A 26266-nucleotide genomic window follows, 5' to 3' on the forward strand; every position below is an offset into this window, starting at 1 on the left:
TGGTATTCTGCCTTGTATAACACACATTTACCACTCTAGTCTCCTTTAAGAAAAGAATATAAGATTCATACAGTGTTTCATGTGATCTTAACTCGAATTAAGGATTTCCCGGATCTTAGCTACCTTTTCTAACACTAAGAACTGACTTGGAGAATCTCTTTCAGCTGTTCTAAACAAGCTCTCATCTGTTTACAGTCATTTTCACTGAATTATTCATGTTTTCATGTAGTTTCCTATATTCTGCCTTCTGGTCCAAGTATAAGCTTTGCCCACTTTATCAAACAACTTCCTACACACTGATATGAACTGAGGCAGCTCGGGAACATTGTCTCTCAACTGTGTTATAGAGTGTAGTACTACATTTCAGTGAAGTGTAAGGCTTTCCAAAGCTGCCGAACATGTTTCTTTCTCTATTTCAATGGTATTCTGCCTTGTATAACACACATTTACCACTCTAGTCTCCTTTAAGTAAAGAATATAGGGTTCATACAGAGTTTCATGTCATCTTAACTCAAATAAGGATTTCCCGGATCTTAGCTACCTTTTCTACAATAAGAAGTGACTTGGAGTATCTCTTTGAGCTTTTCTAAACAAGTTCTCATCTGTTTACAGTCATTTTCTCTGAATTATCCATGTTTTCATGTAGTTTCCTGTATTCTGCCTTCTGGTCCAAGTATAAGCTTTGCCCACTTTATCAAACAATTTCCTACACACTGTTATGAACTGAGGCAGCTCGGGAACATTGTCTCTCAACTGTGTTATAGAGTGTAGTACTACATTTCAGTGAAGTGTAAGGCTTTCCAAAGCTGCCGAACGTGTTTCTTTCTCTATTTCAATGGTATTCTGCATTGTATAACAAACATTTACTACTCTAGTCTCCTTTAAGTAAAGAATATAGGATTCATACAGTGTTCCATGTGGTCTTAACACGAATTAAGGATTTCCCAGATCTTAGCTACCTTTTCTACACTAACAACTGAATTGGAGAATCTCTTTCAGCTGTTCTAAACAAGCTCTCATCTGTTTACAGTAATTTTCACTGAATTATTCATGTTTTCATGTAGTTTCCTATATTCTGCCTTCTGGTCCAAGTATAAGCTTTGCCCACTTTATCAAACAACTTCCTACACACTGTTATGAACTGAGGCAGCTCGGGAACATTGTCTCTCAACTGTGTTATAGAGTGTAGTACTACATTTCTGTGAAGTGTAAGGCTTTCCAAAGCTGCCGAACGTGTTTCTTTCTCTAATTCAATGGTATACTGCCTTGTGTAACACACATTTACCACTCTAGTCTCCTTTAAGTAAAGAATATAGGATTCATACAGTGTTTCATGTGATCTTAACTCGAATTAAGGATTTCCCGGATCTTAGCTACCTCATCTACACTAAAAACTGACTTGGAGAATCTCTTTCAGCTGTTCTAAACAAGCTCTCTTCTGCTGACAGTCATTTTCACTGAATTATTCATGATTTCATGTAGTTTCCTATATTCTACCTTCTGGTCCAAGTATAAGCTTTGCCCACTTTATCAAACAACTTCCCACACACTGTTATGAACTGAGGCAGCTCGGGAACATTGTCTCTCAACTGTGTTATAGAGTGTAGTACTACATTTCAGTGAAGTGTAAGGCTTTCCAAAGCTGCCGAACGTGTTTCTTTCTCTATTTTAATGGTATTCTGCCTTGTATAACACACATTTACCACTCTAGTCTCCTTTAAGTAAAGAATATAGGATTCCTACAGTGTTTCATGTCATCTTAACTCGAATTAAGGATTTCCCGGATCTTAGCTACCTTTTCTACACTAAGAACTGACTTGGAGAATCTCTTTCAGCTGTTCTAAACAAGCTCTCATCTGTTTACAGTCATTTTCACTGAATTATTCATGTTTTCATGTAGTTTCCTATATTCTGCCTTCTGGTCCAAGTATAAGCTTTGCCCACTTTATCAAACAACTTCCTACACACTGTTATGAACTGAGGCAGTTCGGGACCATGGTCTCTCAACTGTGTTATAGAGTGTAGTACTACATTTCAGTGAAGTGTAAGGCTTTCCAAAGCTGCCGAACGTGTTTCTTTCTCTATTTCAATGGTATTCTGCCTTGTATAACACACATTTACCACTCTAGTCTCCTTTAAGTAAAGAATATAGGATTCATACAGTGTTTCATGTCATCTTAACTCGAATTAAGGATTTCCCGGATCTTAGCTACTTTTTCTACACTAAGAACTGACTTGGAGAATCTCAGCTGTTCTAAACAAGCTCTCATCTGTTTACAGTCATTTTCACTGAATTATTCATGTTTTCATGGAGTTTCCTATATTCTGCCTTCTGGTCCAAGTATAAGCTTTGCCCACTTTATCAAACAACTTCCTACACACCGTTATGAACTGAGGCAGCTCGGGAACATTGTCTCTCAACTGTGTTATAGAGTGTAGTACTACATTTCAGTGAAGTGCAAGGCTTTCCAAAGCTGCCGAACGTGTTTCTTTCTCTATTTCAATGGTATTCTGCCTTGTATAACACACATTTACCACTCTAGTCTCCTTTAAGTAAAGAATATAGGATTCATACAGTGTTTCATGTCATCTTAACTCGAATTAAGGATTTCCCGGATCTTAGCTACCTTTTCTACACTAAGAACTGACTTGGAGAATGTCTTTGAGCTGTTCTAAACAAGTTCTCATCTGTTTACAGTCATTTTCTCTGAATTATCCATGTTTTCATGTAGTTTCCTATATTCTGCCTTCTGGTCCAAGTATAAGCTTTGCCCACTTTATCAAACAACTTCCTACACACTGTTATGAACTGAGGCAGCTCGGGAACATTGTCTCTCAACTGTGTTATAGAGTGTAGTACTACATTTCAGTGAAGTGTAAGGCTTTCCAAAGCTGCCTAACGTGTTTCTTTCTCTATTTCAATGGTATTCCGCATTGTATAACACACATTTACTACTCTAGTCTCCTTTAAGTAAAGAATATAGGATTCATACAGTGTTCCATGTGATCTTAACTCGAATTAAGGATTTTCCAGATCTTAGCTACCTTTTCTACACTAACAACTGACTTGGAGAATCTCTTTCAGCTGTTCTAAAGAAGCTCTCATCTGTTTACAGTAATTTTCACTGAATTATTCATGTTTTCATGTAGTTTCCTATATTCTGCCTTCTGGTTCAAGTATAAGCTTTGCCCACTTTATCAAACAACTTCCTACACACTGTTATGAACTGAGGCAGCTCGGGAACATTGTCTCTCAACTGTGTTATAGAGTGTAGTACTACATTTCAGTGAAGTGTAAGGCTTTCCAAAGCTGCCGAATGTGTTTCTTTCTATATTTCAATGGTATTCTGCCTTGTATAACACACATTTACCACTGTAGTCTCCTATCAGGAAAGAATATAGGATTCATACAGTGTTTCATGTCATCTTAACTCGAATTAAGGATTTCCCGGATCTTAGCTACCTTTTCTACACTAAGAACTGACTTGGAGAATGTCTTTGAGCTGTTCTAAACAAGTTCTCATCTGTTTACAGTCATTTTCTCTGAATTATCCATGTTTTCATGTAGTTTCCTATATTCTGCCTTCTGGTCCAAGTATAAGCTTTGCCCACTTTATCAAACAACTTCCTACACACTGTTATGAACTGAGGCAGCTCGGGAACATTGTCTCTCAACTGTGTTATAGAGTGTAGTACTACATTTCAGTGAAGTGTAAGGCTTTCCAAAGCTGCCGAACGTGTTTCTTTCTCTATTTAAATGGTATTCTGCCTTGTATAACACACATTTACCACTCTAGTCTCCTTTAAGAAAAGAATATAAGATTCATACAGTGTTTCATGTGATCTTAACTCGAATTAAGGATTTCCCGGATCTTAGCTACCTTTTCTAACACTAAGAACTGACTTGGAGAATCTCTTTCAGCTGTTCTAAACAAGCTCTCATCTGTTTACAGTCATTTTCACTGAATTATTCATGTTTTCATGTAGTTTCCTATATTCTGCCTTCTGGTCCAAGTATAAGCTTTGCCCACTTTATCAAACAACTTCCTACACACTGATATGAACTGAGGCAGCTCGGGAACATTGTCTCTCAACTGTGTTATAGAGTGTAGTACTACATTTCAGTGAAGTGTAAGGCTTTCCAAAGCTGCCGAACATGTTTCTTTCTCTATTTCAATGGTATTCTGCCTTGTATAACACACATTTACCACTCTAGTCTCCTTTAAGTAAAGAATATAGGGTTCATACAGAGTTTCATGTCATCTTAACTCAAATAAGTATTTCCCGGATCTTAGCTACCTTTTCTACAATAAGAAGTGACTTGGAGTATCTCTTTGAGCTTTTCTAAACAAGTTCTCATCTGTTTACAGTCATTTTCTCTGAATTATCCATGTTTTCATGTAGTTTCCTGTATTCTGCCTTCTGGTCCAAGTATAAGCTTTGCCCACTTTATCAAACAATTTCCTACACACTGTTATGAACTGAGGCAGCTCGGGAACATTGTCTCTCAACTGTGTTATAGAGTGTAGTACTACATTTCAGTGAAGTGTAAGGCTTTCCAAAGCTGCCGAACGTGTTTCTTTCTCTATTTCAATGGTATTCTGCATTGTATAACAAACATTTACTACTCTAGTCTCCTTTAAGTAAAGAATATAGGATTCATACAGTGTTCCATGTGGTCTTAACTCGAATTAAGGATTTCCCAGATCTTAGCTACCTTTTCTACACTAACAACTGACTTGGAGAATCTCTTTCAGCTGTTCTAAACAAGCTCTCATCTGTTTACAGTAATTTTCACTGAATTATTCATGTTTTCATGTAGTTTCCTATATTCTGCCTTCTGGTCCAAGTATAAGCTTTGCCCACTTTATCAAACAACTTCCTACACACTGTTATGAACTGAGGCAGCTCGGGAACATTGTCTCTCAACTGTGTTATAGAGTGTAGTACTACATTTCTGTGAAGTGTAAGGCTTTCCAAAGCTGCCGAACGTGTTTCTTTCTCTAATTCAATGGTATACTGCCTTGTATAACACACATTTACCACTCTAGTCTCCTTTAAGTAAAGAATATAGGATTCATACAGTGTTTCATGTGATCTTAAATCGAATTAAGGATTTCCCGGATCTTAGCTACCTCATCTACACTAAAAACTGACTTGGAGAATCTCTTTCAGCTGTTCTAAACAAGCTCTCTTCTGCTGACAGTCATTTTCACTGAATTATTCATGATTTCATGTAGTTTCCTATATTCTACCTTCTGGTCCAAGTATAAGCTTTGCCCACTTTATCAAACAACTTCCCACACACTGTTATGAACTGAGGCAGCTCGGGAACATTGTCTCTCAACTGTGTTATAGAGTGTAGTACTACATTTCAGTGAAGTGTAAGGCTTTCCAAAGCTGCCGAACGTGTTTCTTTCTCTATTTTAATGGTATTCTGCCTTGTATAACACACATTTACCACTCTAGTCTCCTTTAAGTAAAGAATATAGGATTCCTACAGTGTTTCATGTCATCTTAACTCGAATTAAGGATTTCCCGGATCTTAGCTACCTTTTCTACACTAAGAACTGACTTGGAGAATCTCTTTCAGCTGTTCTAAACAAGCTCTCATCTGTTTACAGTCATTTTCACTGAATTATTCATGTTTTCATGTAGTTTCCTATATTCTGCCTTCTGGTCCAAGTATAAGCTTTGCCCACTTTATCAAACAACTTCCTACACACTGTTATTAACTGAGGCAGCTCGGGAACATTGTCTCTCAACTGTGTTATAGAGTGTAGTACTACATTTCAGTGAAGTGTAAGGCTTTCCAAAGCTGCCGAATGTGTTTCTTTCTATATTTCAATGGTATTCTGCCTTGTATAACACACATTTACCACTGTAGTCTCCTATCAGGAAAGAATATAGGATTCATACAGTGTTTCATGTCATCTTAACTCGAATTAAGGATTTCCCAGATCTTAGCTACCTTTTCTACACTAAGAACTGACTTGGAGAATGTCTTTGAGCTGTTCTAAAAAAGTTCTCATCTGTTTACAGACATTTTCTCTGAATTATCCATGTTTTCATGTAGTTTCCTATATTCTGCCTTCTGGTCCAAGTATAAGCTTTGCCCACTTTATCAAACAACTTCCTACACACTGTTATGAACTGAGGCAGCTCGGGAACATTGTCTCTCAACTGTGTTATAGAGTGTAGTACTACATTTCAGTGAAGTGTAAGGCTTTCCAAAGCTGCCGAACATGTTTCTTTCTCTATTTAAATGGTATTCTGCCTTGTATAACACACATTTACCACTTTAGTCTCCTTTAAGAAAAGAATATAAGATTCATACAGTGTTTCATGTGATCTTAACTCGAATTAAGGATTTCCCGGATCTTAGCTACCTTTTCTAACACTAAGAACTGACTTGGAGAATCTCTTTCAGCTGTTCTAAACAAGCTCTCATCTGTTTACAGTCATTTTCACTGAATTATTCATGTTTTCATGTAGTTTCCTATATTCTGCCTTCTGGTCCAAGTATAAGCTTTGCCCACTTTATCAAACAACTTCCTACACACTGATATGAACTGAGGCAGCTCGGGAACATTGTCTCTCAACTGTGTTATAGAGTGTAGTACTACATTTCAGTGAAGTGTAAGGCTTTCCAAAGCTGCCGAACGTGTTTCTTTCTCTATTTCAATGGTATTCTGCCTTGTATAACACACATTTACCACTCTAGTCTCCTTTAAGTAAAGAATATAGGATTCATACAGAGTTTCATGTCATCTTAACTCAAATAAGGATTTCCCGGATCTTAGCTACCTTTTCTACAATAAGAAGTGACTTGGAGTATCTCTTTGAGCTTTTCTAAACAAGTTCTCATCTGGTTACAGTCATTTTCTCTGAATTATCCATGTTTTCATGTAGTTTCCTGTATTCTGCCTTCTTGTCCAAGTATAAGCTTTGCCCACTTTATCAAACAATTTCCTACACACTGTTATGAACTGAGGCAGCTCGGGAACATTGTCTCTCAACTGTGTTATAGAGTGTAGTACTACATTTCAGTGAAGTGTAAGGCTTTCCAAAGCTGCCGAACGTGTTTCTTTCTCTATTTCAATGGTATTCTGCATTGTATAACAAACATTTACTACTCTAGTCTGCTTTAAGTAAAGAATATAGGATTCATACAGTGTTCCATGTGGTCTTAACTCGAATTAAGGATTTCCCAGATCTTAGCTACCTTTTCTACACTAACAACTGACTTGGAGAAACTCTTTCAGCTGTTCTAAACAAGCTCTCATCTGTTTACAGTAATTTTCACTGAATTATTCATGTTTTCATGTAGTTTCCTATATTCTGCCTTCTGGTCCAAGTATAAGCTTTGCCCACTTTATCAAACAACTTCCTACACACTGTTATGAACTGAGGCAGCTCGGGAACATTGTCTCTCAACTGTGTTATAGAGTGTAGTACTACATTTCTGTGAAGTGTAAGGCTTTCCAAAGCTGCCGAACGTGTTTCTTTCTCTAATTCAATGGTATACTGCCTTGTATAACACACATTTACCACTCTAGTCTCCTTTAAGTAAAGAATATAGGATTCATACAGTGTTTCATGTGATCTTAACTCGAATTAAGGATTTCCCGGATCTTAGCTACCTTTTCTAACACTAAGAACTGACTTGGAGAATCTCTTTCAGCTGTTCTAAACAAGCTCTCATCTGTTTACAGTCATTTTCACTGAATTATTCATGTTTTCATGTAGTTTCCTATATTCTGCCTTCTGGTCCAAGTATAAGCTTTGCCCACTTTATCAAACAACTTCCTACACACTGATATGAACTGAGGCAGCTCGGGAACATTGTCTCTCAACTGTGTTATAGAGTGTAGTACTACATTTCAGTGAAGTGTAAGGCTTTCCAAAGCTGCCGAACGTGTTTCTTTCTCTATTTCAATGGTATTCTGCCTTGTATAACACACATTTACCACTCTAGTCTCCTTTAAGTAAAGAATATAGGATTCATACAGAGTTTCATGTCATCTTAACTCAAATAAGGATTTCCCGGATCTTAGCTACCTTTTCTACAATAAGAAGTGACTTGGAGTATCTCTTTGAGCTTTTCTAAACAAGTTCTCATCTGGTTACAGTCATTTTCTCTGAATTATCCATGTTTTCATGTAGTTTCCTGTATTCTGCCTTCTTGTCCAAGTATAAGCTTTGCCCACTTTATCAAACAATTTCCTACACACTGTTATGAACTGAGGCAGCTCGGGAACATTGTCTCTCAACTGTGTTATAGAGTGTAGTACTACATTTCAGTGAAGTGTAAGGCTTTCCAAAGCTGCCGAACGTGTTTCTTTCTCTATTTCAATGGTATTCTGCATTGTATAACAAACATTTACTACTCTAGTCTCCTTTAAGTAAAGAATATAGGATTCATACAGTGTTCCATGTGGTCTTAACTCAAATTAAGGATTTCCCAGATCTTAGCTACCTTTTCTACACTAACAACTGACTTGGAGAAACTCTTTCAGCTGTTCTAAACAAGCTCTCATCTGTTTACAGTAATTTTCACTGAATTATTCATGTTTTCATGTAGTTTCCTATATTCTGCCTTCTGGTCCAAGTATAAGCTTTGCCCACTTTATCAAACAACTTCCTACACACTGTTATGAACTGAGGCAGCTCGGGAACATTGTCTCTCAACTGTGTTATAGAGTGTAGTACTACATTTCTGTGAAGTGTAAGGCTTTCCAAAGCTGCCGAACGTGTTTCTTTCTCTAATTCAATGGTATACTGCCTTGTATAACACACATTTACCACTCTAGTCTCCTTTAAGTAAAGAATATAGGATTCATACAGTGTTTCATGTGATCTTAACTCGAATTAAGGATTTCCCGGATCTTAGCTCCCTCATCTACACTAAAAACTGACTTGGAGAATCTCTTTCAGCTGTTCTAAACAAGCTCTCTTCTGCTGACAGTCATTTTCACTGAATTATTCATGATTTCATGTAGTTTCCTATATTCTACCTTCTGGTCCAAGTATAAGCTTTGCCCACTTTATCAAACAACTTCGCACACACTGTTATGAACTGAGGCAGCTCGGGAAAATTGTCTCTCAACTGTGTTATAGAGTGTAGTACTACATTTCAGTGAAGTGTAAGGCTTTCCAAAGCTGCCGAACGTGTTTCTTTCTCTATTTCAATGGTATTCTGCATTGTATAACAAACATTTACTACTCTAGTCTCCTTTAAGTAAAGAATATAGGATTCATACAGTGTTCCATGTGGTCTTAACTCGAATTAAGGATTTCCCAGATCTTAGCTACCTTTTCTACACTAACAACTGACTTGGAGAATCTCTTTCAGCTGTTCTAAACAAGCTCTCATCTGTTTACAGTAATTTTCACTGAATTATTCATGTTTTCATGTAGTTTCCTATATTCTGCCTTCTGGTCCAAGTATAAGCTTTGCCCACTTTATCAAACAACTTCCTACACACTGTTATGAACTGAGGCAGCTCGGGAACATTGTCTCTCAACTGTGTTATAGAGTGTAGTACTACATTTCTGTGAAGTGTAAGGCTTTCCAAAGCTGCCGAACGTGTTTCTTTCTCTAATTCAATGGTATACTGCCTTGTATAACACACATTTACCACTCTAGTCTCCTTTAAGTAAAGAATATAGGATTCATACAGTGTTTCATGTGATCTTAACTCGAATTAAGGATTTCCCGGATCTTAGCTACCTCATCTACACTAAAAACTGACTTGGAGAATCTCTTTCAGCTGTTCTAAACAAGCTCTCTTCTGCTGACAGTCATTTTCACTGAATTATTCATGATTTCATGTAGTTTCCTATATTCTACCTTCTGGTCCAAGTATAAGCTTTGCCCACTTTATCAAACAACTTCCCACACACTGTTATGAACTGAGGCAGCTCGGGAACATTGTCTCTCAACTGTGTTATAGAGTGTAGTACTACATTTCAGTGAAGTGTAAGGCTTTCCAAAGCTGCCGAACGTGTTTCTTTCTCTATTTTAATGGTATTCTGCCTTGTATAACACACATTTACCACTCTAGTCTCCTTTAAGTAAAGAATATAGGATTCCTACAGTGTTTCATGTCATCTTAACTCGAATTAAGGATTTCCCGGATCTTAGCTACCTTTTCTACACTAAGAACTGACTTGGAGAATCTCTTTCAGCTGTTCTAAACAAGCTCTCATCTGTTTACAGTCATTTTCACTGAATTATTCATGTTTTCATGTAGTTTCCTATATTCTGCCTTCTGGTCCAAGTATAAGCTTTGCCCACTTTATCAAACAACTTCCTACACACTGTTATTAACTGAGGCAGCTCGGGAACATTGTCTCTCAACTGTGTTATAGAGTGTAGTACTACATTTCAGTGAAGTGTAAGGCTTTCCAAAGCTGCCGAATGTGTTTCTTTCTATATTTCAATGGTATTCTGCCTTGTATAACACACATTTACCACTGTAGTCTCCTATCAGGAAAGAATATAGGATTCATACAGTGTTTCATGTCATCTTAACTCGAATTAAGGATTTCCCAGATCTTAGCTACCTTTTCTACACTAAGAACTGACTTGGAGAATGTCTTTGAGCTGTTCTAAAAAAGTTCTCATCTGTTTACAGACATTTTCTCTGAATTATCCATGTTTTCATGTAGTTTCCTATATTCTGCCTTCTGGTCCAAGTATAAGCTTTGCCCACTTTATCAAACAACTTCCTACACACTGTTATGAACTGAGGCAGCTCGGGAACATTGTCTCTCAACTGTGTTATAGAGTGTAGTACTACATTTCAGTGAAGTGTAAGGCTTTCCAAAGCTGCCGAACATGTTTCTTTCTCTATTTAAATGGTATTCTGCCTTGTATAACACACATTTACCACTTTAGTCTCCTTTAAGAAAAGAATATAAGATTCATACAGTGTTTCATGTGATCTTAACTCGAATTAAGGATTTCCCGGATCTTAGCTACCTTTTCTAACACTAAGAACTGACTTGGAGAATCTCTTTCAGCTGTTCTAAACAAGCTCTCATCTGTTTACAGTCATTTTCACTGAATTATTCATGTTTTCATGTAGTTTCCTATATTCTGCCTTCTGGTCCAAGTATAAGCTTTGCCCACTTTATCAAACAACTTCCTACACACTGATATGAACTGAGGCAGCTCGGGAACATTGTCTCTCAACTGTGTTATAGAGTGTAGTACTACATTTCAGTGAAGTGTAAGGCTTTCCAAAGCTGCCGAACGTGTTTCTTTCTCTATTTCAATGGTATTCTGCCTTGTATAACACACATTTACCACTCTAGTCTCCTTTAAGTAAAGAATATAGGATTCATACAGAGTTTCATGTCATCTTAACTCAAATAAGGATTTCCCGGATCTTAGCTACCTTTTCTACAATAAGAAGTGACTTGGAGTATCTCTTTGAGCTTTTCTAAACAAGTTCTCATCTGGTTACAGTCATTTTCTCTGAATTATCCATGTTTTCATGTAGTTTCCTGTATTCTGCCTTCTTGTCCAAGTATAAGCTTTGCCCACTTTATCAAACAATTTCCTACACACTGTTATGAACTGAGGCAGCTCGGGAACATTGTCTCTCAACTGTGTTATAGAGTGTAGTACTACATTTCAGTGAAGTGTAAGGCTTTCCAAAGCTGCCGAACGTGTTTCTTTCTCTATTTCAATGGTATTCTGCATTGTATAACAAACATTTACTACTCTAGTCTCCTTTAAGTAAAGAATATAGGATTCATACAGTGTTCCATGTGGTCTTAACTCGAATTAAGGATTTCCCAGATCTTAGCTACCTTTTCTACACTAACAACTGACTTGGAGAAACTCTTTCAGCTGTTCTAAACAAGCTCTCATCTGTTTACAGTAATTTTCACTGAATTATTCATGTTTTCATGTAGTTTCCTATATTCTGCCTTCTGGTCCAAGTATAAGCTTTGCCCACTTTATCAAACAACTTCCTACACACTGTTATGAACTGAGGCAGCTCGGGAACATTGTCTCTCAACTGTGTTATAGAGTGTAGTACTACATTTCTGTGAAGTGTAAGGCTTTCCAAAGCTGCCGAACGTGTTTCTTTCTCTAATTCAATGGTATACTGCCTTGTATAACACACATTTACCACTCTAGTCTCCTTTAAGTAAAGAATATAGGATTCATACAGTGTTTCATGTGATCTTAACTCGAATTAAGGATTTCCCGGATCTTAGCTCCCTCATCTACACTAAAAACTGACTTGGAGAATCTCTTTCAGCTGTTCTAAACAAGCTCTCTTCTGCTGACAGTCATTTTCACTGAATTATTCATGATTTCATGTAGTTTCCTATATTCTACCTTCTGGTCCAAGTATAAGCTTTGCCCACTTTATCAAACAACTTCGCACACACTGTTATGAACTGAGGCAGCTCGGGAAAATTGTCTCTCAACTGTGTTATAGAGTGTAGTACTACATTTCAGTTTAGTGTAAGGCTTTCCAAAGCTGCCGAACGTGTTTCTTTCTCTATTTTAATGGTATTCTGCCTTGTATAACACACATTTACCACTCTAGTCTCCTTTAAGTAAAGAATATAGGATTCATACAGTGTTTCATGTCATCTTAACTCGAATTAAGGATTTCCCGGATCTTAGCTACCTTTTCTACACTAAGAACTGACTTGGAAAATCTCTTTCAGCTGTTCTAAACAAGCTCTCATCTGTTTACAGTCATTTTCACTGAATTATTCATGTTTTCATGTAGTTTCCTATATTCTGCCTTCTGGTCCAAGTATAAGCTTTGCCCACTTTATCAAACAACTTCCTACACACTGTTATGAACTGAGGCAGCTCGGGAACATTGTCTCTCAACTGTGTTATAGAGTGTAGTACTACATTTCAGTGAAGTGTAAGGCTTTCCAAAGCTGCCGAACGTGTTTCTTTCTCTATTTCAATGGTATTCTGCATTGTATAACACACATTTACTACTCTAGTCTCCTTTAAGTAAAGAATATAGGATTCATACAGTGTTCCATGTGATCTTAACTCGAATTAAGGATTTTCCAGATCTTAGCTACCTTTTCTACACTAACAACTGACTTGGAGAATCTCTTTCAGCTGTTCTAAAGAAGCTCTCATCTGTTTACAGTAATTTTCACTGAATTATTCATGTTTTCATGTAGTTTCCTATATTCTGCCTTCTGGTCCAAGTATAAGCTTTGCCCACTTTATCAAACAACTTCCTACACACTGTTATTAACTGAGGCAGCTCGGGAACATTGTCTTTCAACTGTGTTATAGAGTGTTGTACTACATTTCAGTGAAGTGTAAGGCTTTCCAAAGCTGCCGAATGTGTTTCTTTCTATATTTCAATGGTATTCGGCCTTGTATAACACACATTTACCACTGTAGTCTCCTATCAGGAAAGAATATAGGATTCATACAGTGTTTCATGTCATCTTAACTCGAATTAAGGATTTCCCGGATCTTAGCTACCTTTTCTACACTAAGAACTGACTTGGAGAATGTCTTTGAGCTGTTCTAAACAAGTTCTCATCTGTTTACAGTCATTTTCTCTGAATTATCCATGTTTTCATGTAGTTTCCTATATTCTGCCTTCTGGTCCAAGTATAAGCTTTGCCCACTTTATCAAACAACTTCCTACACACTGTTATGAACTGAGGCAGCTCGGGAACATTGTCTCTCAACTGTGTTATAGAGTGTAGTACTACATTTCAGTGAAGTGTAAGGCTTTCCAAAGCTGCCGAACATGTTTCTTTCTCTATTTAAATGGTATTCTGCCTTGTATAACACACATTTACCACTCTAGTCTCCTTTAAGAAAAGAATATAAGATTCATACAGTGTTTCATGTGATCTTAACTCGAATTAAGGATTTCCCGGATCTTAGCTACCTTTTCTAACACTAAGAACTGACTGGAGAATCTCTTTCAGCTGTTCTAAACAAGCTCTCATCTGTTTACAGTCATTTTCACTGAATTATTCATGTTTTCATGTAGTTTCCTATATTCTGCCTTCTGGTCCAAGTATAAGCTTTGCCCACTTTATCAAACAACTTCCTACACACTGATATGAACTGAGGCAGCTCGGGAACATTGTCTCTCAACTGTGTTATAGAGTGTAGTACTACATTTCAGTGAAGTGTAAGGCTTTCCAAAGCTGCCGAACGTGTTTCTTTCTCTATTTCAATGGTATTCTGCCTTGTATAACACACATTTACCACTCTAGTCTCCTTTAAGTAAAGAATATAGGATTCATACAGAGTTTCATGTCATCTTAACTCAAATAAGGATTTCCCGGATCTTAGCTACCTTTTCTACAATAAGAAGTGACTTGGAGTATCTCTTTGAGCTTTTCTAAACAAGTTCTCATCTGTTTACAGTCATTTTCTCTGAATTATCCATGTTTTCATGTAGTTTCCTGTATTCTGCCTTCTGGTCCAAGTATAAGCTTTGCCCACTTTATGAAACAATTTCCTACACACTGTTATGAAGTGAGGCAGCTCGGGAACATTGTCTCTCAACTGTGTTATAGAGTGTAGTACTACATTTCAGTGAAGTGTATGGCTTTCCAAAGCTGCCGAACGTGTTTCTTTCTCTATTTCAATGGTATTCTGCATTGTATAACAAACATTTACTACTCTAGTCTCCTTTAAGGAAAGAATATAGTATTCATACAGTGTTTCATGTCATCTTAACTCGAATTAAGGATTTCCCGGATCTTAGCTACCTTTTCTACACTAAGAACTGACTTGGAGAATCTCTTTCAGCTGTTCTAAACAAGCTCTCATCTGCTGACAGTCATTTTCACTGAATTATTCATGATTTCATGTAGTTTCCTATATTCTACCTTCTGGTCCAAGTATAAGCGTTGCCCACTTTATCAAACAACTTCCCACACACTGTTATGAACTGAGGCAGCTCGGGAACATTGTCTCTCAACTGTGTTATAGAGTGTAGTACTACATTTCAGTGAAGTGTAAGGCTTTCCAAAGCTGCCGAACGTGTTTCTTTCTCTATTTCAATGGTATTCTGCCTTGTATAACACACGTTTACCACTCTAGTCTCCTTTAAGTAAAGAATATAGGATTCATACAGTGTTTCATGTCATCTTAACTCGTTTTAAGGATTTCCCGGATCTTAGCTACCTTTTCTACACTAAGAACTGACTTGGAAAATCTCTTTCAGCTGTTCTAAACAAGCTCTCATCTGTTTACAGTCATTTTCACTGAATTATTCATGTTTTCATGTTGTTTCCTATATTCTGCCTTCTGGTCCAAGTATAAGCTTTGCCCACTTTATCAAACAACTTCCTACACACCGTTATGAACTGAGGCAGCTCAGGAACATTGTCTCTCAACTGTGTTATAGAGTGTAGCACTACATTTCAGTGAAGTGTAAGGCTTTCCAAAGCTGCCGAATGTGTTTCTTTCTATATTTCAATGGTATTCGGCCTTGTATAACACACATTTACCACTGTAGTCTCCTATCAGGAAAGAATATAGGATTCATACAGTGTTTCATGTCATCTTAACTCGAATTAAGGATTTCCCGGATCTTAGCTACCTTTTCTACACTAAGAACTGACTTGGAGAATGTCTTTGAGCTGTTCTAAACAAGTTCTCATCTGTTTACAGTCATTTTCTCTGAATTATCCATGTTTTCATGTAGTTTCCTATATTCTGCCTTCTGGTCCAAGTATAAGCTTTGCCCACTTTATCAAACAACTTCCTACACACTGTTATGAACTGAGGCAGCTCGGGAACATTGTCTCTCAACTGTGTTATAGAGTGTAGTACTACATTTCAGTGAAGTGTAAGGCTTTCCAAAGCTGCCGAACATGTTTCTTTCTCTATTTAAATGGTATTCTGCCTTGTATAACACACATTTACCACTCTAGTCTCCTTTAAGAAAAGAATATAAGATTCATACAGTGTTTCATGTGATCTTAACTCGAATTAAGGATTTCCCGGATCTTAGCTACCTTTTCTAACACTAAGAACTGACTGGAGAATCTCTTTCAGCTGTTCTAAACAAGCTCTCATCTGTTTACAGTCATTTTCACTGAATTATTCATGTTTTCATGTAGTTTCCTATATTCTGCCTTCTGGTCCAAGTATAAGCTTTGCCCACTTTATCAAACAACTTCCTACACACTGATATGAACTGAGGCAGCTCGGGAACATTGTCTCTCAACTGTGTTATAGAGTGTAGTACTACATTTCAGTGAAGTGTAAGGCTTTCCAAAGCTGCCGAACGTGTTTCTTTCTCTATTTCAATGGTATTCTGCCTTGTATAACACACATTTACCACTCTAGTCTCCTTTAAGTAAAGAATATAGGATTCATACAGAGTTTCATGTCATCTTAACTCAAATAAGGATTTCCCGGATCTTAGCTACCTTTTCTACAATAAGAAGTGACTTGGAGTATCTCTTTGAGCTTTTCTAAACAAGTTCTCATCTGTTTACAGTCATTTTCTCTGAATTATCCATGTTTTCATGTAGTTTCCTGTATTCTGCCTTCTGGTCCAAGTATAAGCTTTGCCCACTTTATGAAACAATTTCCTACACACTGTTATGAACTGAGGCAGCTCGGGAACATTGTCTCTCAACTGTGTTATAGAGTGTAGTACTACATTTCAGTGAAGTGTATGGCTTTCCAAAGCTGCCGAACGTGTTTCTTTCTCTATTTCAATGGTATTCTGCATTGTATAACAAACATTTACTACTCTAGTCTCCTTTAAGGAAAGAATATAGTATTCATACAGTGTTTCATGTCATCTTAACTCGAATTAAGGATTTCCCGGATCTTAGCTACCTTTTCTACACTAAGAACTGACTTGGAGAATCTCTTTCAGCTGTTCTAAACAAGCTCTCATCTGCTGACAGTCATTTTCACTGAATTATTCATGATTTCATGTAGTTTCCTATATTCTACCTTCTGGTCCAAGTATAAGCGTTGCCCACTTTATCAAACAACTTCCCACACACTGTTATGAACTGAGGCAGCTCGGGAACATTGTCTCTCAACTGTGTTATAGAGTGTAGTACTACATTTCAGTGAAGTGTAAGGCTTTCCAAAGCTGCCGAACGTGTTTCTTTCTCTATTTCAATGGTATTCTGCCTTGTATAACACACGTTTACCACTCTAGTCTCCTTTAAGTAAAGAATATAGGATTCATACAGTGTTTCATGTCATCTTAACTCGTTTTAAGGATTTCCCGGATGTTAGCTACCTTTTCTACACTAAGAACTGACTTGGAAAATCTCTTTCAGCTGTTCTAAACAAGCTCTCATCTGTTTACAGTCATTTTCACTGAATTATTCATGTTTTCATGTTGTTTCCTATATTCTGCCTTCTGGTCCAAGTATAAGCTTTGCCCACTTTATCAAACAACTTCCTACACACCGTTATGAACTGAGGCAGCTCAGGAACATTGTCTCTCAACTGTGTTATAGAGTGTAGCACTACATTTCAGTGAAGTGTAAGGCTTTCCAAAGCTGCCGAATGTGTTTCTTTCTATATTTCAATGGTATTCGGCCTTGTATAACACACATTTACCACTGTAGTCTCCTATCAGGAAAGAATATAGGATTCATACAGTGTTTCATGTCATCTTAACTCGAATTAAGGATTTCCCGGATCTTAGCTACCTTTTCTACACTAAGAACTGACTTGGAGAATGTCTTTGAGCTGTTCTAAACAAGTTCTCATCTGTTTACAGTCATTTTCTCTGAATTATCCATGTTTTCATGTAGTTTCCTATATTCTGCCTTCTGGTCCAAGTATAAGCTTTGCCCACTTTATCAAACAACTTCCTACACACTGTTATGAACTGAGGCAGCTCGGGAACATTGTCTCTCAACTGTGTTATAGAGTGTAGTACTACATTTCAGTGAAGTGTAAGGCTTTCCAAAGCTGCCGAACATGTTTCTTTCTCTATTTAAATGGTATTCTGCCTTGTATAACACACATTTACCACTCTAGTCTCCTTTAAGAAAAGAATATAAGATTCATACAGTGTTTCATGTGATCTTAACTCGAATTAAGGATTTCCCGGATCTTAGCTACCTTTTCTAACACTAAGAACTGACTGGAGAATCTCTTTCAGCTGTTCTAAACAAGCTCTCATCTGTTTACAGTCATTTTCACTGAATTATTCATGTTTTCATGTAGTTTCCTATATTCTGCCTTCTGGTCCAAGTATAAGCTTTGCCCACTTTATCAAACAACTTCCTACACACTGATATGAACTGAGGCAGCTCGGGAACATTGTCTCTCAACTGTGTTATAGAGTGTAGTACTACATTTCAGTGAAGTGTAAGGCTTTCCAAAGCTGCCGAACGTGTTTCTTTCTCTATTTCAATGGTATTCTGCCTTGTATAACACACATTTACCACTCTAGTCTCCTTTAAGTAAAGAATATAGGATTCATACAGAGTTTCATGTCATCTTAACTCAAATAAGGATTTCCCGGATCTTAGCTACCTTTTCTACAATAAGAAGTGACTTGGAGTATCTCTTTGAGCTTTTCTAAACAAGTTCTCATCTGTTTACAGTCATTTTCTCTGAATTATCCATGTTTTCATGTAGTTTCCTGTATTCTGCCTTCTGGTCCAAGTATAAGCTTTGCCCACTTTATCAAACAATTTCCTACACACTGTTATGAACTGAGGCAGCTCGGGAACATTGTCTCTCAACTGTGTTATAGAGTGTAGTACTACATTTCAGTGAAGTGTATGGCTTTCCAAAGCTGCCGAACGTGTTTCTTTCTCTATTTCAATGGTATTCTGCATTGTATAACAAACATTTACTACTCTAGTCTCCTTTAAGGAAAGAATATAGTATTCATACAGTGTTTCATGTCATCTTAACTCGAATTAAGGATTTCCCGGATCTTAGCTACCTTTTCTACACTAAGAACTGACTTGGAGAATCTCTTTCAGCTGTTCTAAACAAGCTCTCATCTGCTGACAGTCATTTTCACTGAATTATTCATGATTTCATGTAGTTTCCTATATTCTACCTTCTGGTCCAAGTATAAGCTTTGCCCACTTTATCAAACAACTTCCTACACACCGTTATGAACTGAGGCAGCTCGGGAACATTGTCTCTCAACTGTGTTATAGAGTGTAGTACTACATTTCAGTGAAGTGTAAGGCTTTCCAAAGCTGCCGAACGTGTTTCTTTCTCTATTTCAATGGTATTCTGCCTTGTATAACACACATTTACCACTCTAGTCTCCTTTAAATAAGGAATATAGGATTCATACAGTGTTTCATGTCATCTTAACTCAAATCAGGATTTCCCGGATCTTAGCTACCTTTTCTACAATAAGAATGGACTTGGAGTATCTCTTTGAGCTGTTCTAAACAAGTTCTCATCTGATTACACACATTTTCTCTGAATTATCCATGTTTTCATGTAGTTTCCTATATTCTGCCTTCTGGTCCAAGTATAAGCTTTGCCCACTTTATCAAACAACTTCCTACACACCGTTATGAACTGAGGCAGCTCGGGAACATTGTCTCTCAACTGTGTTATAGAGTGTAGTACTACATTTCAGTGAAGTGTAAGGCTTTCCAAAGCTGCCGAACGTGTTTCTTTCTCTATTTCAATGGTATTCTGCCTTGTATAACACACATTTACCACTCTAGTCTCCTTTAAGTAAGGAATATAGGATTCATACAGAGTTTCATGTCATCTGAACTCGAATAAGGATTTCCCGGATCTTAGCTACCTTTTCTATAATAAGAACTGACTTGGAGTATCTCTTTGAGCTGTTCTAAACAAGTTCTCAACTGTTTACATTCATTTTCTCTGAATTATCCATGTTTTCATGTAGTTTCCTATATTCTGCCTTCTGGTCCAAGTATAAGCTTTGCCCACTTTATCAAACAACTTCCTACACACTGATATGAACTGAGGCAGCTCGGGAACATTGTCTCTCAACTGTGTTATAGAGTGTAGTACTACATTTCAGTGAAGTGTAAGGCTTCCAAAGTTGCCGAACGTGTTTCTTTCTCTATTTCAATGGTATTCTGCCTTGTATAACACACATTTACCACTCTAGTCTCCTTTAAGTAAAGAATATAGGATTCATACAGAGTTTCATGTCATCTTAACTCGAATAAGGATTTCCCGGATCTTAGCTACCTTTTCTACAATAAGAACTGACTTGGAGTATCTCTTTGAGCTGTTCTAAACAAGTTCTCATCTGTTTACATTCATTTTCTCTGAATTATCCATGTTTTCATGTAGTTTCCTATATTCTGCCTTCTGGTCCAAGTATAAGCTTTGCCCACTTTATCAAACAACTTCCTACACACCGTTATGAACTGAGGCAGCTCGGGAACATTGTCTCTCAACTGTGTTATAGAGTGTAGTACTACATTTCAGTGAAGTGTAAGGCTTTCCAAAGCTGCCGAACGTGTTTCTTTCTCTATTTAAATGGTATTCTGCCTTGTATAACACACATTTACCACTCTAGTCTCCTTTAAGTAAAGAATATAGGATTCATACAGTGTTTCATGTGATCTTAACTCGAATTAAGGATTTCCCGGATCTTAGCTCCCTCATCTACACTAAAAACTGACTTGGAGAATCTCTTTCAGCTGTTCTAAACAAGCTCTCTTCTGCTGACAGTCATTTTTACTGAATTATTCATGATTTCATGTAGTTTCCTATATTCTACCTTCTGGTCCAAGTATAAGCTTTGCCCACTTTATCAAACAACTTCCCACACACTGTTATGAACTGAGGCAGCTCGGGAACATTGTCTCTCAACTGTGTTATAGAGTGTAGTACTACATTTCAGTGAAGTGTAAGGCTTTCCAAAGCTGCCGAACGTGTTTCTTTCTCTATTTTAATGGTATTCTGCCTTGTATAACACACATTTACCACTCTAGTCTCCTTTAAGTAAAGAATATAGGATTCATACAGTGTTTCATGTCATCTTAACTCGAATTAAGGATTTCCCGGATCTTAGCTACCTTTTCTACACTAAGAACTGACTTGGAGAATCTCTTTCAGCTGTTCTAAACAAGCTCTCATCTGTTTACAGTCATTTTCACTGAATTATTCATGTTTTCATGTAGTTTCCTATATTCTGCCTTCTGGTCCAAGTATAAGCTTTGCCCACTTTATCAAACAACTTCCTACACACTGTTATGAACTGAGGCAGCTCGGGAACATTGTCTCTCAACTGTGTTATAGAGTGTAGTACTACATTTCAGTGAAGTGTAAGGCTTTCCAAAGCTGCCGAACGTGTTTCTTTCTCTATTTCAATGGTATTCTGCATTGTATAACACACATTTACTACTCTAGTCTCCTTTAAGTAAAGAATATAGGATTCATACAGTGTTCCATGTGATCTTAACTCGAATGAAGGATTTTCCAGATCTTAGCTACCTTTTCTACACTAACAACTGACTTGGAGAATCTCTTTCAGCTGTTCTAAAGAAGCTCTCATCTGTTTACAGTAATTTTCACTGAATTATTCATGTTTTCATGTAGTTTCCTATATTCTGCCTTCTGGTCCAAGTATAAGCTTTGCCCACTTTATCAAACAACTTCCTACACAGTGTTATTAACTGAGGCAGCTCGGGAACATTGTCTTTCAACTGTGTTATAGAGTGTGGTACTACATTTCAGTGAAGTGTAAGGCTTTCCAAAGCTGCCGAATGTGTTTCTTTCTATATTTCAATGGTATTCTGCCTTGTATAACACACATTTACCACTGTAGTCTCCTATCAGGAAAGAATATAGGATTCATACAGTGTTTCATGTCATCTTAACTCGAATTAAGGATTTCCCGGATCTTAGCTACCTTTTCTACACTAAGAACTGACTTGGAGAATGTCTTTGAGCTGTTCTAAACAAGTTCTCATCTGTTTACAGTCATTTTCTCTGAATTATCCATGTTTTCATGTAGTTTCCTATATTCTGCCTTCTGGTCCAAGTATAAGCTTTGCCCACTTTATCAAACAACTTCCTACACACTGTTATGAACTGAGGCAGCTCGGGAACATTGTCTCTCAACTGTGTTATAGAGTGTAGTACTACATTTCAGTGAGGTGTAAGGCTTTCCAAAGCTGCCGAACATGTTTCTTTCTCTATTTAAATGGTATTCTGCCTTGTATAACACACATTTACCACTCTAGTCTCCTTTAAGAAAAGAATATAAGATTCATACAGTGTTTCATGTGATCTTAACTCGAATTAAGGATTTCCCGGATCTTAGCTACCTTTTCTAACACTAAGAACTGACTTGGAGAATCTCTTTCAGCTGTTCTAAACAAGCTCTCATCTGTTTACAGTCATTTTCACTGAATTATTCATGTTTTCATGTAGTTTCCTATATTCTGCCTTCTGGTCCAAGTATAAGCTTTGCCCACTTTATCAAACAACTTCCTACACACTGATATGAACTGAGGCAGCTCTGGAACATTGTCTCTCAACTGTGTTATAGAGTGTAGTACTACATTTCAGTGAAGTGTAAGGCTTTCCAAAGCTGCCGAACGTGTTTCTTTCTCTATTTCAATGGTATTCTGCCTTGTATAACACACATTTACCACTCTAGTCTCCTTTAAGTAAAGAATATAGGATTCATACAGAGTTTCATGTCATCTTAACTCAAATAAGGATTTCCCGGATCTTAGCTACCTTTTCTACAATAAGAAGTGACTTGGAGTATCTCTTTGAGCTTTTCTAAACAAGTTCTCATCTGTTTACAGTCATTTTCTCTGAATTATCCATGTTTTCATGTAGTTTCCTGTATTCTGCCTTCTGGTCCAAGTATAAGCTTTGCCCACTTTATCAAACAATTTCCTACACACTGTTATGAACTGAGGCAGCTCGGGAACATTGTCTCTCAACTGTGTTATAGAGTGTAGTACTACATTTCAGTGAAGTGTATGGCTTTCCAAAGCTGCCGAACGTGTTTCTTTCTCTATTTCAATGGTATTCTGCATTGTATAACAAACATTTACTACTCTAGTCTCCTTTAAGTAAAGAATATAGGATTCATACAGTGTTCCATGTGGTCTTAACTCGAATTAAGGATTTCCCAGATCTTAGCTACCTTTTCTACACTAACAACTGACTTGGAGAATCTCTTTCAGCTGTTCTAAAGAAGCTCTCATCTGTTTACAGTAATTTTCACTGAATTATTCATGTTTTCATGTAGTTTCCTATATTCTGCCTTCTGGTCCAAGTATAAGCTTTGCCCACTTTATCAAACAACTTCCTACACAGTGTTATTAACTGAGGCAGCTCGGGAACATTGTCTTTCAACTGTGTTATAGAGTGTGGTACTACATTTCAGTGAAGTGTAAGGCTTTCCAAAGCTGCCGAATGTGTTTCTTTCTATATTTCAATGGTATTCTGCCTTGTATAACACACATTTACCACTGTAGTCTCCTATCAGGAAAGAATATAGGATTCATACAGTGTTTCATGTCATCTTAACTCGAATTAAGGATTTCCCGGATCTTAGCTACCTTTTCTACACTAAGAACTGACTTGGAGAATGTCTTTGAGCTGTTCTAAACAAGTTCTCATCTGTTTACAGTCATTTTCTCTGAATTATCCATGTTTTCATGTAGTTTCCTATATTCTGCCTTCTGGTCCAAGTATAAGCTTTGCCCACTTTATCAAACAACTTCCTACACACTGTTATGAACTGAGGCAGCTCGGGAACATTGTCTCTCAACTGTGTTATAGAGTGTAGTACTACATTTCAGTGAAGTGTAAGGCTTTCCAAAGCTGCCGAACATGTTTCTTTCTCTATTTAAATGGTATTCTGCCTTGTATAACACACATTTACCACTCTAGTCTCCTTTAAGAAAAGAATATAAGATTCATACAGTGTTTCATGTGATCTTAACTCGAATTAAGGATTTCCCGGATCTTAGCTACCTTTTCTAACACTAAGAACTGACTTGGAGAATCTCTTTCAGCTGTTCTAAACAAGCTCTCATCTGTTTACAGTCATTTTCACTGAATTATTCATGTTTTCATGTAGTTTCCTATATTCTGCCTTCTGGTCCAAGTATAAGCTTTGCCCACTTTATCAAACAACTTCCTACACACTGATATGAACTGAGGCAGCTCTGGAACATTGTCTCTCAACTGTGTTATAGAGTGTAGTACTACATTTCAGTGAAGTGTAAGGCTTTCCAAAGCTGCCGAACGTGTTTCTTTCTCTATTTCAATGGTATTCTGCCTTGTATAACACACATTTACCACTCTAGTCTCCTTTAAGTAAAGAATATAGGATTCATACAGAGTTTCATGTCATCTTAACTCAAATAAGGATTTCCCGGATCTTAGCTACCTTTTCTACAATAAGAAGTGACTTGGAGTATCTCTTTGAGCTTTTCTAAACAAGTTCTCATCTGTTTACAGTCATTTTCTCTGAATTATCCATGTTTTCATGTAGTTTCCTGTATTCTGCCTTCTGGTCCAAGTATAAGCTTTGCCCACTTTATCAAACAATTTCCTACACACTGTTATGAACTGAGGCAGCTCGGGAACATTGTCTCTCAACTGTGTTATAGAGTGTAGTACTACATTTCAGTGAAGTGTATGGCTTTCCAAAGCTGCCGAACGTGTTTCTTTCTCTATTTCAATGGTATTCTGCATTGTATAACAAACATTTACTACTCTAGTCTCCTTTAAGTAAAGAATATAGGATTCATACAGTGTTCCATGTGGTCTTAACTCGAATTAAGGATTTCCCAGATCTTAGCTACCTTTTCTACACTAACAACTGACTTGGAGAATCTCTTTCAGCTGTTCTAAACAAGCTCTCATCTGTTTACAGTAATTTTCACTGAATTATTCATGTTTTCATGTAGTTTCCTATATTCTGCCTTCTGGTCCAAGTATAAGCTTTGCCCACTTCATCAAACAACTTCCTACACACTGTTATGAACTGAGGCAGCTCGGGAACATTGTCTCTCAACTGTGTTATAGAGTGTAGTACTACATTTCTGTGAAGTGTAAGGCTTTCCAAAGCTGCCGAACGTGTTTCTTTCTCTAATTCAATGGTATACTGCCTTGTATAACACACATTTACCACTCTAGTCTCCTTTAAGTAAAGAATATAGGATTCATACAGTGTTTCATGTGATCTTAACTCGAATTAAGGATTTCCCGGATCTTAGCTACCTCATCTACACTAAAAACTGACTTGGAGAATCTCTTTCAGCTGTTCTAAACAAGCTCTCTTCTGCTGACAGTCATTTTCACTGAATTATTCATGATTTCATGTAGTTTCCTATATTCTACCTTCTGGTCCAAGTATAAGCTTTGCCCACTTTATCAAACAACTTCCCACACACCGTTATGAACTGAGGCAGCTCGGGAACATTGTCTCTCAACTGTGTTATAGAGTGTAGTACTACATTTCAGTGAAGTGTAAGGCTTTCCAAAGCTGCCGAACGTGTTTCTTTCTCTATTTTAATGGTATTCTGCCTTGTATAACACACATTTACCACTCTAGTCTCCTTTAAGTAAAGAATATAGGATTCATACAGTGTTTCATGTCATCTTAACTCGAATTAAGGATTTCCCGGATCTTAGCTACCTTTTCTACACTAAGAACTGACTTGGAGAATCTCTTTCAGCTGTTCTAAACAAGCTCTCATCTGGTTACAGTAATTTTCACTGAATTATTCATGTTTTCATGGAGTTTCCTATATTCTGCCTTCTGGTCCAAGTATAAGCTTTGCCCACTTTATCAAACAACTTCCTACACACTGTTATGAATTGAGGCAGCTCGGGAACATTGTCTCTCAACTGTGTTATAGAGTGTAGTACTACATTTCAGTGAAGTGTAAGGCTTTCCAAAGCTGCCGAACGTGTTTCTTTCTCTATTTCAATGGTATTCTGCCTTGTATAACACACATTTACCACTGTAGTCTCCTTTAAGGAAAGAATATAGGATTCATACAGTGTTTCATGTAATCTTAACTCAAATTAAGGATTTCCCGGATCTTAGCTACCTTTTCTACACTAAGAACTGACTTGGAGAATCTCTTTCAGCTGTTCTAAACAAGTTCTCATCTGTTTACAGTCATTTTCTCTGAATTATCCATGTTTTCATGTAGTTTCCTATATTCTGCCTTCTGGTCCAAGTATAAGCTTTGCCCACTTTATCAAACAACTTCCTACACACTGTTATGAACTGAGGCAGCTCGGGAACATTGTCTCTCAACTGTGTTATAGAGTGTAGTACTACAT

Source organism: Pipistrellus hanaki, assembly GCF_964339955.1.
Source record: "Pipistrellus hanaki genome assembly, chromosome: 1".
NCBI classification, from domain to species: Eukaryota; Metazoa; Chordata; class Mammalia; order Chiroptera; family Vespertilionidae; genus Pipistrellus; species Pipistrellus hanaki.